Source organism: Eufriesea mexicana, unplaced genomic scaffold, assembly GCF_001483705.2.
Source record: "Eufriesea mexicana isolate 0111107269 unplaced genomic scaffold, ASM148370v2 scaffold10, whole genome shotgun sequence".
Lineage (NCBI taxonomy): Eukaryota > Metazoa > Arthropoda > Insecta > Hymenoptera > Apidae > Eufriesea > Eufriesea mexicana.
The window spans coordinates 398,400-411,359 of record NW_016908175.1 but is presented as its reverse complement, the minus strand read 5'-3'; the positions used below and the strand labels follow the sequence as shown (position 1 = coordinate 411,359).

The window sequence follows — 12,960 nt, the reverse complement described above, 5'->3', positions numbered from 1 at the left end:
GCGTTCACAAAAATCGTAGAAACGAAAGAATTAAGTCACGAGTTTATTTCGAATTCTCCTCAGACCATTGAACATTCAATCAGAAATTCCTGAGCATTCGCCTCCCCCCGCGACTCATTTATAATTCTGTTTTACACCTCTGTTACAAATTTCAAACGCTGCGTAGCGTGGCAATTTTCATCACTCGCAGAAGTAACGTATCTCTCGTAATGCATCAACGTCAACGCTGGATTTATCGGGTCCTGCGTGCCCTTTGCGAATTATTATCGCTATCGTAAAATCGCGGCTGAACGTAACGCTCATTGCGTAGGTGCGATGACGAATTACAACTTCCTAATCGCTGTTGAAATCTGCATACTTCGTACTTTCGGGCAGCCGTGTGTATTCGTGAAAGTCGCGCTTCAGGAACCATTCTTCCGTGGTTCATTTACAATCGTAGCTGACGCGGAATGAATGTTACAAAAGTGACAAATGAACGTTGGAAGGACGTGAATTAAACGCAGAAAAATCTTCGTCACCCTTGCACCATCGGACTATGCGAGGTCTCGGTGAGTGGAAATAAACGTGGTCTGTCTTACTACCTGAGATCAAATTGTTCTTTTTTTTTATTGTTATAATAATTACAATTGAAGGATATGTACGTAGGATGCATGTTTGATGTACGGTGAATGTTATGCATGAGTTTTTTGGAGAAAAAAAAGATTCGCTGCGGACAGGATTCGAACCTGTGCGGGTAAAACCCAATGGATTTCAAGTCCATCTCCTTAACCGCTCGGACACCGCAGCTGTGTTCTGTGGATTACTACATACAGTACTAAAGTCGGATAGGGTATGAAGAATCGGTAATGAATATTAAATTATCGTTGAAAATATATCAATATAAAGAGATGATGTATTCATAAGAATAATTTAATAAATATAAATAATTATATGAAAAATATTAGATATAGTGATGTGATATCATACTTACGTGACGTGACGCGATTTCACAATGACAAATATGGAGTATTGCTCGATAATACAGAACGTGAATTTCTTTCAATGACAATGATAAAATAATATTTGAAACAATTAATAGTGACAATAACGATTTAAATAACGATTAATATTTGAAGCTTCCAATTAGGCAAATTCAGTAAAAATTTTTAAATAACAATTTTTCATTTGTTTTATTAACTCAAGTAATAAACTTAACCTATTACCCAAGAAGATTCTAAATAATACTATAATACTGTGTTATTATTGTATTTAATGACATGCTATATTAATTCCTACAGCAATTACATTAAAATACATTGAAATTAAATATGAGAGCTAGGTAATACAAAAACACGAATATTAATAATACGTGATTTATTTATTGTCATCGAAACAAAATGGTAATATCCAATTACATACAAATTTAGGGGTAACGAAACAATGTGATACTCTTTAGCCGAAATGAGCTCCGAATGGCCCATTACCCAAGACGATTCTAAATATTACTATAATACTGTGTTATTATTGTATTTAATGACATGCTATATTAATTCCTACAACAATTACATTAAAATACATTGAAATTAAATATGCGAGCTAGGTAATACAAAAACACGAATATTAATAATACGTGATTTATTTATTATCATCGAAGCAAAATGGTAATATCCAATTACATACAAATTTAGGGGTAACGAAACAATGTGACACACTTTAGCCGAAATGAGCTCCGAATGGCTGCTTTATCGTTCTCGTGGCTAATTTAAGGAACCATGAAATCACACGATCGTTGACGTGTTAATTAAGCATCGGTTAATAGAGTCCGGCAAGTTTCTTTCACGACGCCACTGGTACTTGGGTAAGAATTTCAATTAGCCAAGGAAACGATCGAACTAAGACAATTACAAGGGAACAGGGTCGCATTTCCGGGTTTTAACGAATGAACTGCAGATTAATTAAACTCACCTCTCTCTCTCTCTTTCTTTCCTCGAAGGTTCTGAGGAAAGCGGCACATCGTGACCGTATTAACGATAATTGAGTCATCTCATGGTTATTTAATTACGATCGTTAAGCAGAATGATATCGAGCTTCGTATGTAGCCTCGGAGTAAAAAGAAGAGAAAAAGAGAAGTTGTAATTTTCGCGAGCGTTGTCTTCGATTCGCGCCGCATATAAATCAATCGCTTCCATGGGTGATAACGAAGCAGACATCGAAACGCCAATACGCGATTAATTAAACTCTTAATTGCCGGATGCGTCGTTATTGCTCTTTTTAATCGTACGTATATACCTGATGCGACACGCCATGTTTCAGAAATACTTAAGCTTCCCTTAATTCACCGTCTTATAAGACAGATATTTAGAAATTAAAATTCTTATATTAGAAAAATTAAATTTCTGTAAAACTAGAATTTCTGCAGTCTTCTTTTCTTAGTCTGTCTTTAGTCTGAAAACTTTTAATTTTCTGTGGTATTAAAAATCGGTGTTTATTTGCATTAAAATGTTTGCGCATCGTAATAATATTGATCAACAAAAGAATTGGCAATGGTCGGAATTTTTCGTTCATTTCATCATGAAATTTTAACTCTTTGCACTTGACGATTTTCTGGCTAAGGAAGAGTAGAAGTTTAAAGATTTTCTGCTATAAAACTAACGATATTTTTTGAGCAGTAAATAACAAATCGTATAATAATTAACACGTAGAATTATTTGATTTCGATACCTCGCACACCGTTACATTATCTAAAGTTTGACATATTAATTAATATCGATCTTCGAAATTTTATCAAATGGCGACTGAAGGGTACCTCTCGAGTGCAAAGTGTTAACACTTTGACTGCCATGCAGTTTTACATGATACGCTCAAGGGAACACGATGAAATTTCCATTATTCTTACCACACAACAATGAATTATCAAACAATATGGTACAAATAAAAAAAAAAAGTGCATATTATTAATGTTTTCTATTCAAAGTTCTCTATTTATTTACGCTGTTCAAATTTTCAGAAAATGATTGGAATAAAACAAAAATAAATTTTAAAAATTGGTATCGTCAAACACTGGTGACCACTATGGCCTCACTGAGGAGACAAACATCGATCACTGATGACCACCATGGCAGTCAACGTGTTAACATTTATCGCCATCATCAAAATTTTAGTTTTGATACTTTTCCATATTGTTACCAGTTTCGTGTATCCATAATTCGAACTACTATTTATCAAATTTATTCTGTCTCCACAGGAAGAAATAATAATTATGAGACAATAAGCACCGTCTGTTTCCACAGATTTCCAAACGTTTAACTCTTTGGAGCACAGTTTTTGATGCACCGTAATGCATGGTGGGACATTTTTAGTCCCAGATCGAAAAGCAATTGGTAATACCTTCGACAAATGTTGTAAATGTATTCGTTTGCGTTGACAACATTCAACATGCCAGTACAGGTTCATCAATTGTTATAAGTGGAAGGTTTATTGCGACAATTTTTCCTGCTTTTATGTTCAACATGCCAGTACAGGTTCATCAATTGTTATAAGTGGAAGGTTTATTGCGACAATTTTTCCTGGTTTTATGTTTTTACATTATGCGATTCCTTTATTAGCAAAAATATGCCAATTTTGTTTCATTTAAAACGCAATGAAATTTCTGTGCAACATGGGTCTATTTTATTATCTGAAATCCTGTGCCGTAAAGAGTTAATTCGTCTAATCTCCAGCAATAATACGTGAAAATCCATAAAACACGCTTGAGTATCGCGATAGCTAACTTCGCGACCACTATCAGGTCTCCCTTACGTTTCAACCCCCCATTCTGCAACATCACCGCGTGCCCACTTATAACGACATTAAGCTCATTAATATCAGCAACAGAGGCAATAAATTTTCCCGCAACGATAGTGCAATTCCCCGGCTAAAAGTCACGATCCCATTTTTCGCGTGACTTTTCCTCGACTGGCCGACGGCGAAGGATAAGGAAGGACTTTTCCATCTCTCGCCGGAGCAGAGGAAACAAACCCGTTTCGTTTCTGCATCCAGGGACGAGAGGCAGCGTGTTCCCCGGGGAATAAGCGGACGAAATATCAAAGGTTTTCGCGGATCATTTTTCATTCCCATAATCGGTCGTCTCATCTCGGTCAGCTCGTGACACTGCACTAGCTGACAGTGACGAATCGACAGTTGTTGAGTCAACCCTTGAGACACTGGGCCGCGCGACCGGTGTCTCTGTCCCACGCGTTTCGTGACTAATGAAAACGTAGCGTCCTTTCGAATCCGACCAATTGTACTCTGACTCGACTCGACTTTATTCGCTGTACCGTGAGAAATTTCAGATAACTATCTCTCTGGTCACGGTGCAAGTCCGCGGTACGTACGCTCATCCTCGGACGATCGTGTGACGATTGTTCTTGCCAACGATAGCGATAGACAGTGTAATAGGAGGCAGAAGCTACTCGTGATGTTGCGGTATTGCAATTATTTTCAAGTTTTTAACTTGGTAAGGATAATTAACCCCTTTAGTGCCGAGTGAAAAACGGGTGCCTATGCGAAGATAACTGGAAAAATTTGACAAATTTACTAAGGTTTGGGAAAAAGCTCATAAAAACCAAACTAAGAATGATATTCAAAAATTTCAAAACGCAGCGTATTACGAAAGAAAGGGAGAATAATGTAATGCCAATTGTATTTCAATATTTATTGAAAATCATACGAATAACATCGATATAAGACACGATGAAAAATATAGAAACAAGTTTCTCTTCTACAAACAATATTTGCATATATGAATAATCATCGTTTGATCACAGTTTTACGTAGGTCGCGTAGTATGAAGTATAAGTATTACATTTTCAATCATTTGTAATAAAATAACCAATATCGATTATTAATATAACCGATATAAACGTATTGCGATTACGGTCCCAAGAAACTATCTCGTGCCGAGTTCTTACCTTATCGTTCCAGCGTATACAGAGCCTCGGCACCAACCAGCATAGAATATAACAAGAAGTTAAATCCAAAAACAATTTTTTAAATTCTTTTGCAACGAAATTAAACCGCTTGTAACGTTTTACAAATTTATTTTGGGACAGAGCTTTCTCACAACGCGAAGAATAAGGCGCCATCGCATACGTAACGATACATTGTCGTTGGCACTTTTCGCAAGTGTAGCGAACGACGATGTATTGTCATCCGACACTAAAAGGGTTAAATAAGTACTTAGATACAATATTGGAATTTTTAGAAGAAAGGGGTTGTTTCGTGGTTGAAGTTTCTAGTTTATTTTTACTTCCTGCGAGGAATCATATTTCGTTTTATTGCTATTTTCTGAAATATCTACATTTTTTCGAATTATCATCTTGATAGGTTATTGGGAATCGCAATCAGTTACAATTGGTAAATAGACAGTGGAAGAATTCGGGAATTTCTGACCGATTTTTGTAAATAAACTCGGTCCTCGAATAATTAATATACAATTATATGAATATGTCAATTCTTTGGATTCTGAGAAGTTTTTGACTCTTTTTATCTTCGAATTTTAAAATATCATTGCATTGACAAGCTTTTCAAGCGCAGGAATTTTGTTTAAAAAAATAATAAGAAATTGTAACTATCTATGAATTTAATTGTACAATAGACCCACTCGCTTTTCTATTTTTATCGGTGAGAACAGAACTGAATAATACGGTACAGATTGACGAGGTTTCCGGATTGAGGCCAGTGGTGTTCACAGAGTTAGTCTATATTTAAAGTAACAATAACAAGGATATTAATAATAATTAAAACGTCTCGATATTATAACGTTTGGAAGAAGAATGTTAAATAGAAAGGTAAAGAATTCGCGATACAAATGGGTCAATGGAAATTGGTGTTAGTTATTTCGACGAATGTTCAAAGGCGTCACGCAACATTTCCTTTATCCTTCCTTTCTCTGTTTGCGAAATTACAATGTAGCTTTTTTCTTATTAATATCTATAAGGCTTGTAAAACGTCAGCGATATTAGGTACGCGTCTCAGTTGCTCGGACATAAATGGCAAATACGTTGCGTCGGTGGTTATTTTATCTATTCACGTCACACATACGTAGATAAGAGCACGAATCTTAACGTCGATTCATTAGTCATTCGTTCTAGAAGGTATTGAATTGCAAAATATCTTTTGCATAATTATATACTTTTTATTCGCTCGATTCACGCTTTTGACATTAAATCTTAATTGCAAGCGGAGAAAGTACTTCGAATCTTACAATCTTTCTCGTATCTCGTGCGGTTTTTAGAAATTCCAGTAAAAAAATATAGAACAGATTTTACAACTGATAATTTTCACGAGAGAAATTCAAATAGCAAACTATAAAAATTGGTAAATAAAAACAATATGCAACGAAATTTCTAATTAAGCCAACGAATTTTCTACATTCGATAATGATACTAACGTGACTTCCAATTTCTAATTTGTATCTCAAAAATAATGCAACAACGATAACAATCGCTGATAATATCGGTATTTATTATCGAATAACGAATTTCACAATTATTATGTGAAAAACAAGTTACGATCGTAGTTTGAAGTTATAGTAAATTACAGTAATTACTGTACACCACGTGTGCAGAAATTATAGCCATAGAGAATATTCGCGAAAATACTATTTAAATAAAAATATCATTACGTGCTAAACCTCCAATTTCAAATTCTCGTGTTAAAAATAATCCGTCAAGGATAATAACAAAATCACACGTTTAATGCGCGAATCAGCTCGATCTGATTCGTTTCTATCGCATTAGTCATTAGACAAACATTCGAGGCAGTGGCGGATTTTAATTGCAACCGCGGGACCAGCTTTCTTTGCGGATACGCGACCCGGCAATCGGAAACCATGAGCAAGATTCATAATTATGAGAGGAAATTAATGCAATTACGACTGGTCGGTAATACATTAATGATTACGCGCGCGCTTAAATGGCGACACGGGAAGTTTCGTTGGAACAAAAACCGTGGCCTTTCACCTGTCTCATAAACGAGCCGAGTGGCTTTCGCGTACCATACTGGTTTTGCACCTTGAGCATTGAAAAATGCACAGCTCGCCCAAGAAATCGGGAAAGTTAGAATTATATATTTTGTACGAAGCGTTTCGCGTTCAACGCGATTGACATACTTCTATCGCGAGTACTATTAAACGCGAATCATCGACTTTTTGGTACTTCGTTCGAGAACGAAGGATTCAGCTTTGGTCTCTGGCTTCGAACTTTTAACTTTTATTGTTTTGGTTCAGGGCCACGTGTAATTGTGAGAAATACGAATTTTATATTTTTGGAGGAAAAATTGGAGAAATTTTCCTTCTTCGTGGAAAAAAATTAGGGGAAAATGATTGAACGTTGTTTACTGCGTTGGATTCTTTTTTTAATCGATTTAGGGTGCAGTGGAATTGCGAAGAATTATAGATATTGTACATATTCTTACAGACAAAGGGAAGTAAGAGAACTTCCTTTAATTTAGAGATTTTATATTTCTATGGGAAGAAAGAAAAGTAATGGAGGGATTTTCTTTATTATTAAAAGGAAATCACTAATTTGCAATATTACAGTTTCAAAATAGTTTGGATATACCAATACCAATAAAAATGAAATGTTCTTAATGATAATACCTGTAAATCAATGCATACAAAATATAGATCTCTGTTTCCAAAAGAAAACTAGGGGAAAATGATTGAATGATTTTTATTACGATGGTCTCCATTTTTAATCGATTCAGGGTTGAGTGGAATTGCGAAGAATTATGGGTATTATACATATTTTAAGAGATAAGGGAAAATAGAATTTCCTTTAATTTTATGATTTATTATTTTTAAAGAAAACATTTGAGAAATCTTCCTCGTTCTTAGGAGAAAATTAGACAAATGTGATTAAATAGTATTTACTGCAATGGACTCCCTTTTTAATCCATGTAGGGTTCAGTGGAATTTCGAAGAATTGTATAATTGTATATATATATTCTTAGAGACAAAGGGAAGTAGGAGAATTTCCTTTAATTTTTAGATTTTATATCTTTATGGGAAAGAAGAGAAGTAATGGAGGGATTTTCTTTGTTATTACAAGAAAATTAATAAATTATTTCCATTATTACAGTTTTAAACTAGTTTGGGTATACCGATGCCAATAAAAATTAAATGTCCTTGATGATAATACCTATAAATTAATACATACAAAATATAGATCTCTGTTTCCAAAAGAGGCTTAAGTAAATTTTCCGAATAAATTCTTTCCACTGCTACGATTTCGCGGAAATTCAATTACGCCAGTGTCAGTAAAAATGAAAAGCCATTAATGATAACATCAGCGCATTACCACCAACCCGTGCACTCTCCGCCGCGCGTACACAGGTACAAAACCGAAGACCCAAAGAAAATTGTACGCATTCTCCCCGCAAGATCTTCGCCAACCACCTCACCCGTAACAACCACCGCAGCCTAATTAACACCATACTTACCTCAACTTCTAGCTCCGCATCCACGATCTGAAAAAAAGTCTGCAAGCGAATTTCACTCGCTCCATCCACTCCACCCTTCCCAACTGCCATACTCGGTTATCAGAGACATAGCCGTTCCCGGGCAACGATCCGTGGAAACTTCAATCTCAATAATTCTACTTGCCATAGCGGTGAGCATTCCCGGCGAAGTTTCCATGCTTCCTCATCCACGTAATCCATTCACTTCCACCGCGCTTGCATGCGGTGGAACACGAAAAAGGTCGGCCACGTTCGCGTGCTGCCGTGAAACAAGAAAGCGCGAGCGAGTCGGCACGGCGAGGAGAGAAAAATATGAGAAAAGATGCAGCAAGAAGAGGGAAACTTCAATCTCGTCGGAATCCCTCTTCGTTCAGCCGTATCCAATATAGACGTTCCCGCAGCAGAGGAAGCTGCGACCGCGCCTCCGCGGAGCGGATTTTCGAGTGATCGTCGCGCCGCAAGGTGGAATGCACCTGCTACGCGCGAACGATCTTGGTTCAAAGGTTAAGTAGAAAATGTCGTAGGTAGGCAGGGAAAGGGGTCGGACGAGGACGAGGGCCGCAGGCATCGCAGGCCGAGGCTACCGCGGCAGAAGCTAAGCGCATATTAAGGAGGCTCGTAAAATTATAAGCATTCCTAAGAATCTGGTAATACGTCGACGCGTACGTCGTGGCCGTGTGTGAGTGTGCCTGGCCTCGACACACGGCCTGCACGTGCGTGTGGGTGTAATTTATATTAACGATGCCAGACCGACGTGGCGGCGCTTTGAAGATCCGTAATACCCCGGTGTCGCGGAAAACGTGGTGAGAATACTCTCATCATTCGAGAGAGGCCTGGCAGAGAGACAGCAGGAGAGCTGGCTTGTGGCCGTCCCTGTCGGAGCGACGTCGCGGTTAGAGATATCGCGAATGCAACTATTCGCCATTAGAATTGAATCGAATAAGCTTTTCCTCGAGGGCCAGTTTCCAGCGAGCTAGCCGACGACGAGACGCCTCTCACTTCCACTTTTTTCCCTTTTCTCTTTCCTTTTTACCGCGCGAGTCACGCTCGACTTTTCGAGATCTTGATCGGAGATTTGTAGGTGGCCAGGCTCGCAGAGAGCGTGTCCAGGGATCGGGCTGACAGGCCGATTGATCCGAGATTCATTGGAACCAGGAATTCGGGATGTCGCGATGCTCGAGTGAGGGATGTGGGTGTCTGCCATTGCTTTGCGCACGCGTGGTTCGATCCGTTCGCCGATACGGCTGTTTGTTCGTGTTCGATGTTGGATCTCGAATGGTGGTTTCGAAAATATTTTCCTTTGTTTTGGTTTGATTGTGGAAACAGTTTTTACTTCGATTAACCCCTTGCTCTGTGATTTCTGCTGAACCTTCGAGCCATTCCAGGGTTCGACAAATCTGTCTTAAGTTGTACCAGTCACACACAATTTACGTGGGGTGTCGAAATACAAGTGAAAAATTAAAAACAAACAAATGATTAAAGCTAAATGATATATTAAATTAAACAACGATCAAGGAAGGTTAATAATTGAAATGGGCCACATCACAAACCATGGGCGTGACACGTGGTGTTTACATTTGGCCCGGCCGACGTACCACGGATCAGGCACGTGATAATCAGTTTTGGCTTGAAAACCTGACCACGAGCCTCACACGTGGTTGTAGGCCAAAGGGTTAAATCAAGAAGTTATTCGTCGGTAAGGTGTATACGGGATTTTACCCAGCCATGGCTGCCATTGCTCGCTTCTTTAGTCTCGACAGTGCCGTAGCTACGCGTAATCCCATCCCCGCTGTGCAATGGGGCAGGCAGGTACGCTTTTGCAATGTCCGACTACAGGACCCATTCCCCGGTCGTGTACACAGATTAGTAGGACGACTAAGTTCGACAGACCCTGGTATTGTCATCAAATCAGATGTCCCACCAGTCCACTGTCCACCCTAGATCTCGATGGATGATGAGATTGACAGTGACGGAAATAAGTACCGGGGACGAGCCGTGAGGATGACTTACAAGGCAAGGAGCTGTCAAGTACACGGGAAGTACGTTGCGTAGGCTAGTCGGTACTTAAGAACAACCGCGATTACTGCGAGAACAATTATGTATCTCATTTGGTAGATGAGAGGGGTAAGAGGCGAGGGATAGAGAACTTCCGAGTGCAAACTGATAAATGACACTATTATGTATGTTAAAATATTTTTATTTTCTCTATATTTCTGATATGTTAACTTTAATGGTGATGGTCTTTCAGTGGTGGTGAATGTTTAAATTTGAATCCTTATACCTATCGTTTTATGGGTAATTTATTGATCCTTGCTAAGATTCACCCAACTGGTGACTAGGTGATAACGAGTGTATACTAATCAAGGGATGCTGGTAATAAGGATATAAACAGTCCTTCATTTAACTTGGGACGTTCGGTCTTAGGGTCGCAACAGATATATCTACCAAAAAACCAGAAATTCGTTTATAAATAATTTTATTCTGATATTAAACGATATTGTGCAAAACTAGGGATGCAAATATCAGTTAATTAATGCAAATTAACTTAATTGAATCGGCTTTAACGGTAATCTGGTAATCGTTGAAGCAACAAAGGTTTCCACTTCAACTTTCCTGGCTCTTCAAGTTCTGAATGTGGATTTGTGTAATCCCAGATGAGCACAATTTTATTTCTCTACTGCACATAGTGTTAAAGTAATTATCGAAATCTGGGATTATTTTTTCGATGGCAGGAATACTAAATATTTTCGAAGTGCCTTTATTACGATAATCGAAAATTGTAACCGTTCTCAAATAACATACCACATTTAACAATTTAAAAAATCGACTTCGCAACGACGATATACTATCACATACCCATTATCAACTAGATCTATACATTGATTAATTTACAGTATAACCTACAGTACTGTGAATGCTTCAGCGAATAGGTCAAATATCGCTGGACAGATATATTCGAAAGCTATTCAGCAATGAAAGTCAGCAACGTTATTACTGTAGGAAAGTTTGGGAGGCAACAGAATAAGCAATGACGTAAATATAAAGATGATTTATTTTAAACTAAAACTTAATCTACTCGCTAATAACTCTCGGCCATCTATCTAAAACTCTATGACTGACTTTAGAACACTCCGACACACTCTGACACTCTCTGATCCTTACTCTGACTCTTCCGCATCCTTGCACTCTTATTTAAACCCTTGCACTCTGTCTCCTTTCATACCCACGCTCTCTTTCTGAATTGGTCGATCACGTACCCTAAACACTGAGACGCATTCCTAAGCTTTCACTCTTCACTTGCATTCGGTTCTGTCATAAACATCCCTTACATCCTATCCTCTGCGCGCGGTCACTTTCGTCCTAAGCCTAAACACTCTTGACATTCTTTCAGGCCCTATTCCTTTCCTACATTACTTCTTCCTCTTCCTGTCCTCCCTCGCGTCTAAATCTTCCAAAGACGAATGAAACAATGGAGAAGCTGGTATACCAAAAGGATCCAAACTCATTTGTCAGTACGATCTTTCAGCACAGCGGTATCGGGAAGCAAAAGGAGGAAGCACGAGCAGCGACGGTGTTTCATCCCGTTGTGGTTCGTGGTACGGAAAATCTCGCGGCGGATCAGCGATGCATGTTCGCGGAAATTAATTGCTCGGCATCGTTGCAGCATTGACGAAGTGCGAGCGTCGCTAGAATAGTTCCCAGAATCGCGGAAGCCACGCGACTGTTCTTCGAGTAAACTGGTTTATTGTTATTTACGATCCCCGACCGGACGCCATTAATCGCCGCAGGTGACTATTGTAGCAGCTGCCTCTCGTTGAGTTTCGTCCGCCAGGCTCGGGGCTCCCTCGCCATAGATCCGCCATTTTCCGGACGAATTTGTTAAGCGAAATTTATGCGTTCATTGTGATCGTCCACTTCGCGTCGCGTCGCCGATTACTTCCGACTCTTTGGCCAATTGCGACCGATATTTAGTGCTCCCGAACACGTGATCTGATTTCCACCTGAATTTACTGCCGGAGGGTGCGCGGTATTAACGTCTCCTCCATCCTTTTTCTTCCTTTCGGCATGGGTATGTCGTTAGCCGGTATACAAAGTACGCGTAGTTCGAGCGCAGCGAATGTAGCGCAATGTGCACGCGCGTAGCTTTGAAATTACGAATTTATGCTCGTTTCGTTTCTAAACGTAGCTAAATTTATACCTGCCTCCGAGATTACGCGGACGAAAATGAAGAAGCACGATGATTTCTGAACGCGCAGTTGCGGAGTTTCGGAAGTGCCATAATCTTGCTAACACATTGTTACCAGCTGAGTGGATTTTGGCTGTTGAGAGGGACGAATGCTTGGAAGAAAACGCACGAAAATTGTCTCTGTGGAAAATTCTGCAATTTTGCTTCTTAACGCATTGCGTACGGCTAACGAGATATCTCGTCCTTAGCAAGCCGAACGTTATGGCTGCACGCCGAGATATCTCGTTTTCAGGTTT

At 39.0% G+C, this 12,960-nt stretch overlaps 1 non-coding gene across 1 annotated transcript; it reads right to left on the bottom strand.

The window, feature by feature from the left end:
• Nucleotides 1–704: 704 nt before the first annotated feature.
• On the bottom strand, nucleotides 705–786 carry TRNAS-UGA (transfer RNA serine (anticodon UGA)). Its single transcript has one exon. It is a non-coding gene; the product is annotated as a tRNA-Ser (tRNA).
• Between the last annotated feature and the right edge of the window lie 12,174 nt (nucleotides 787–12,960).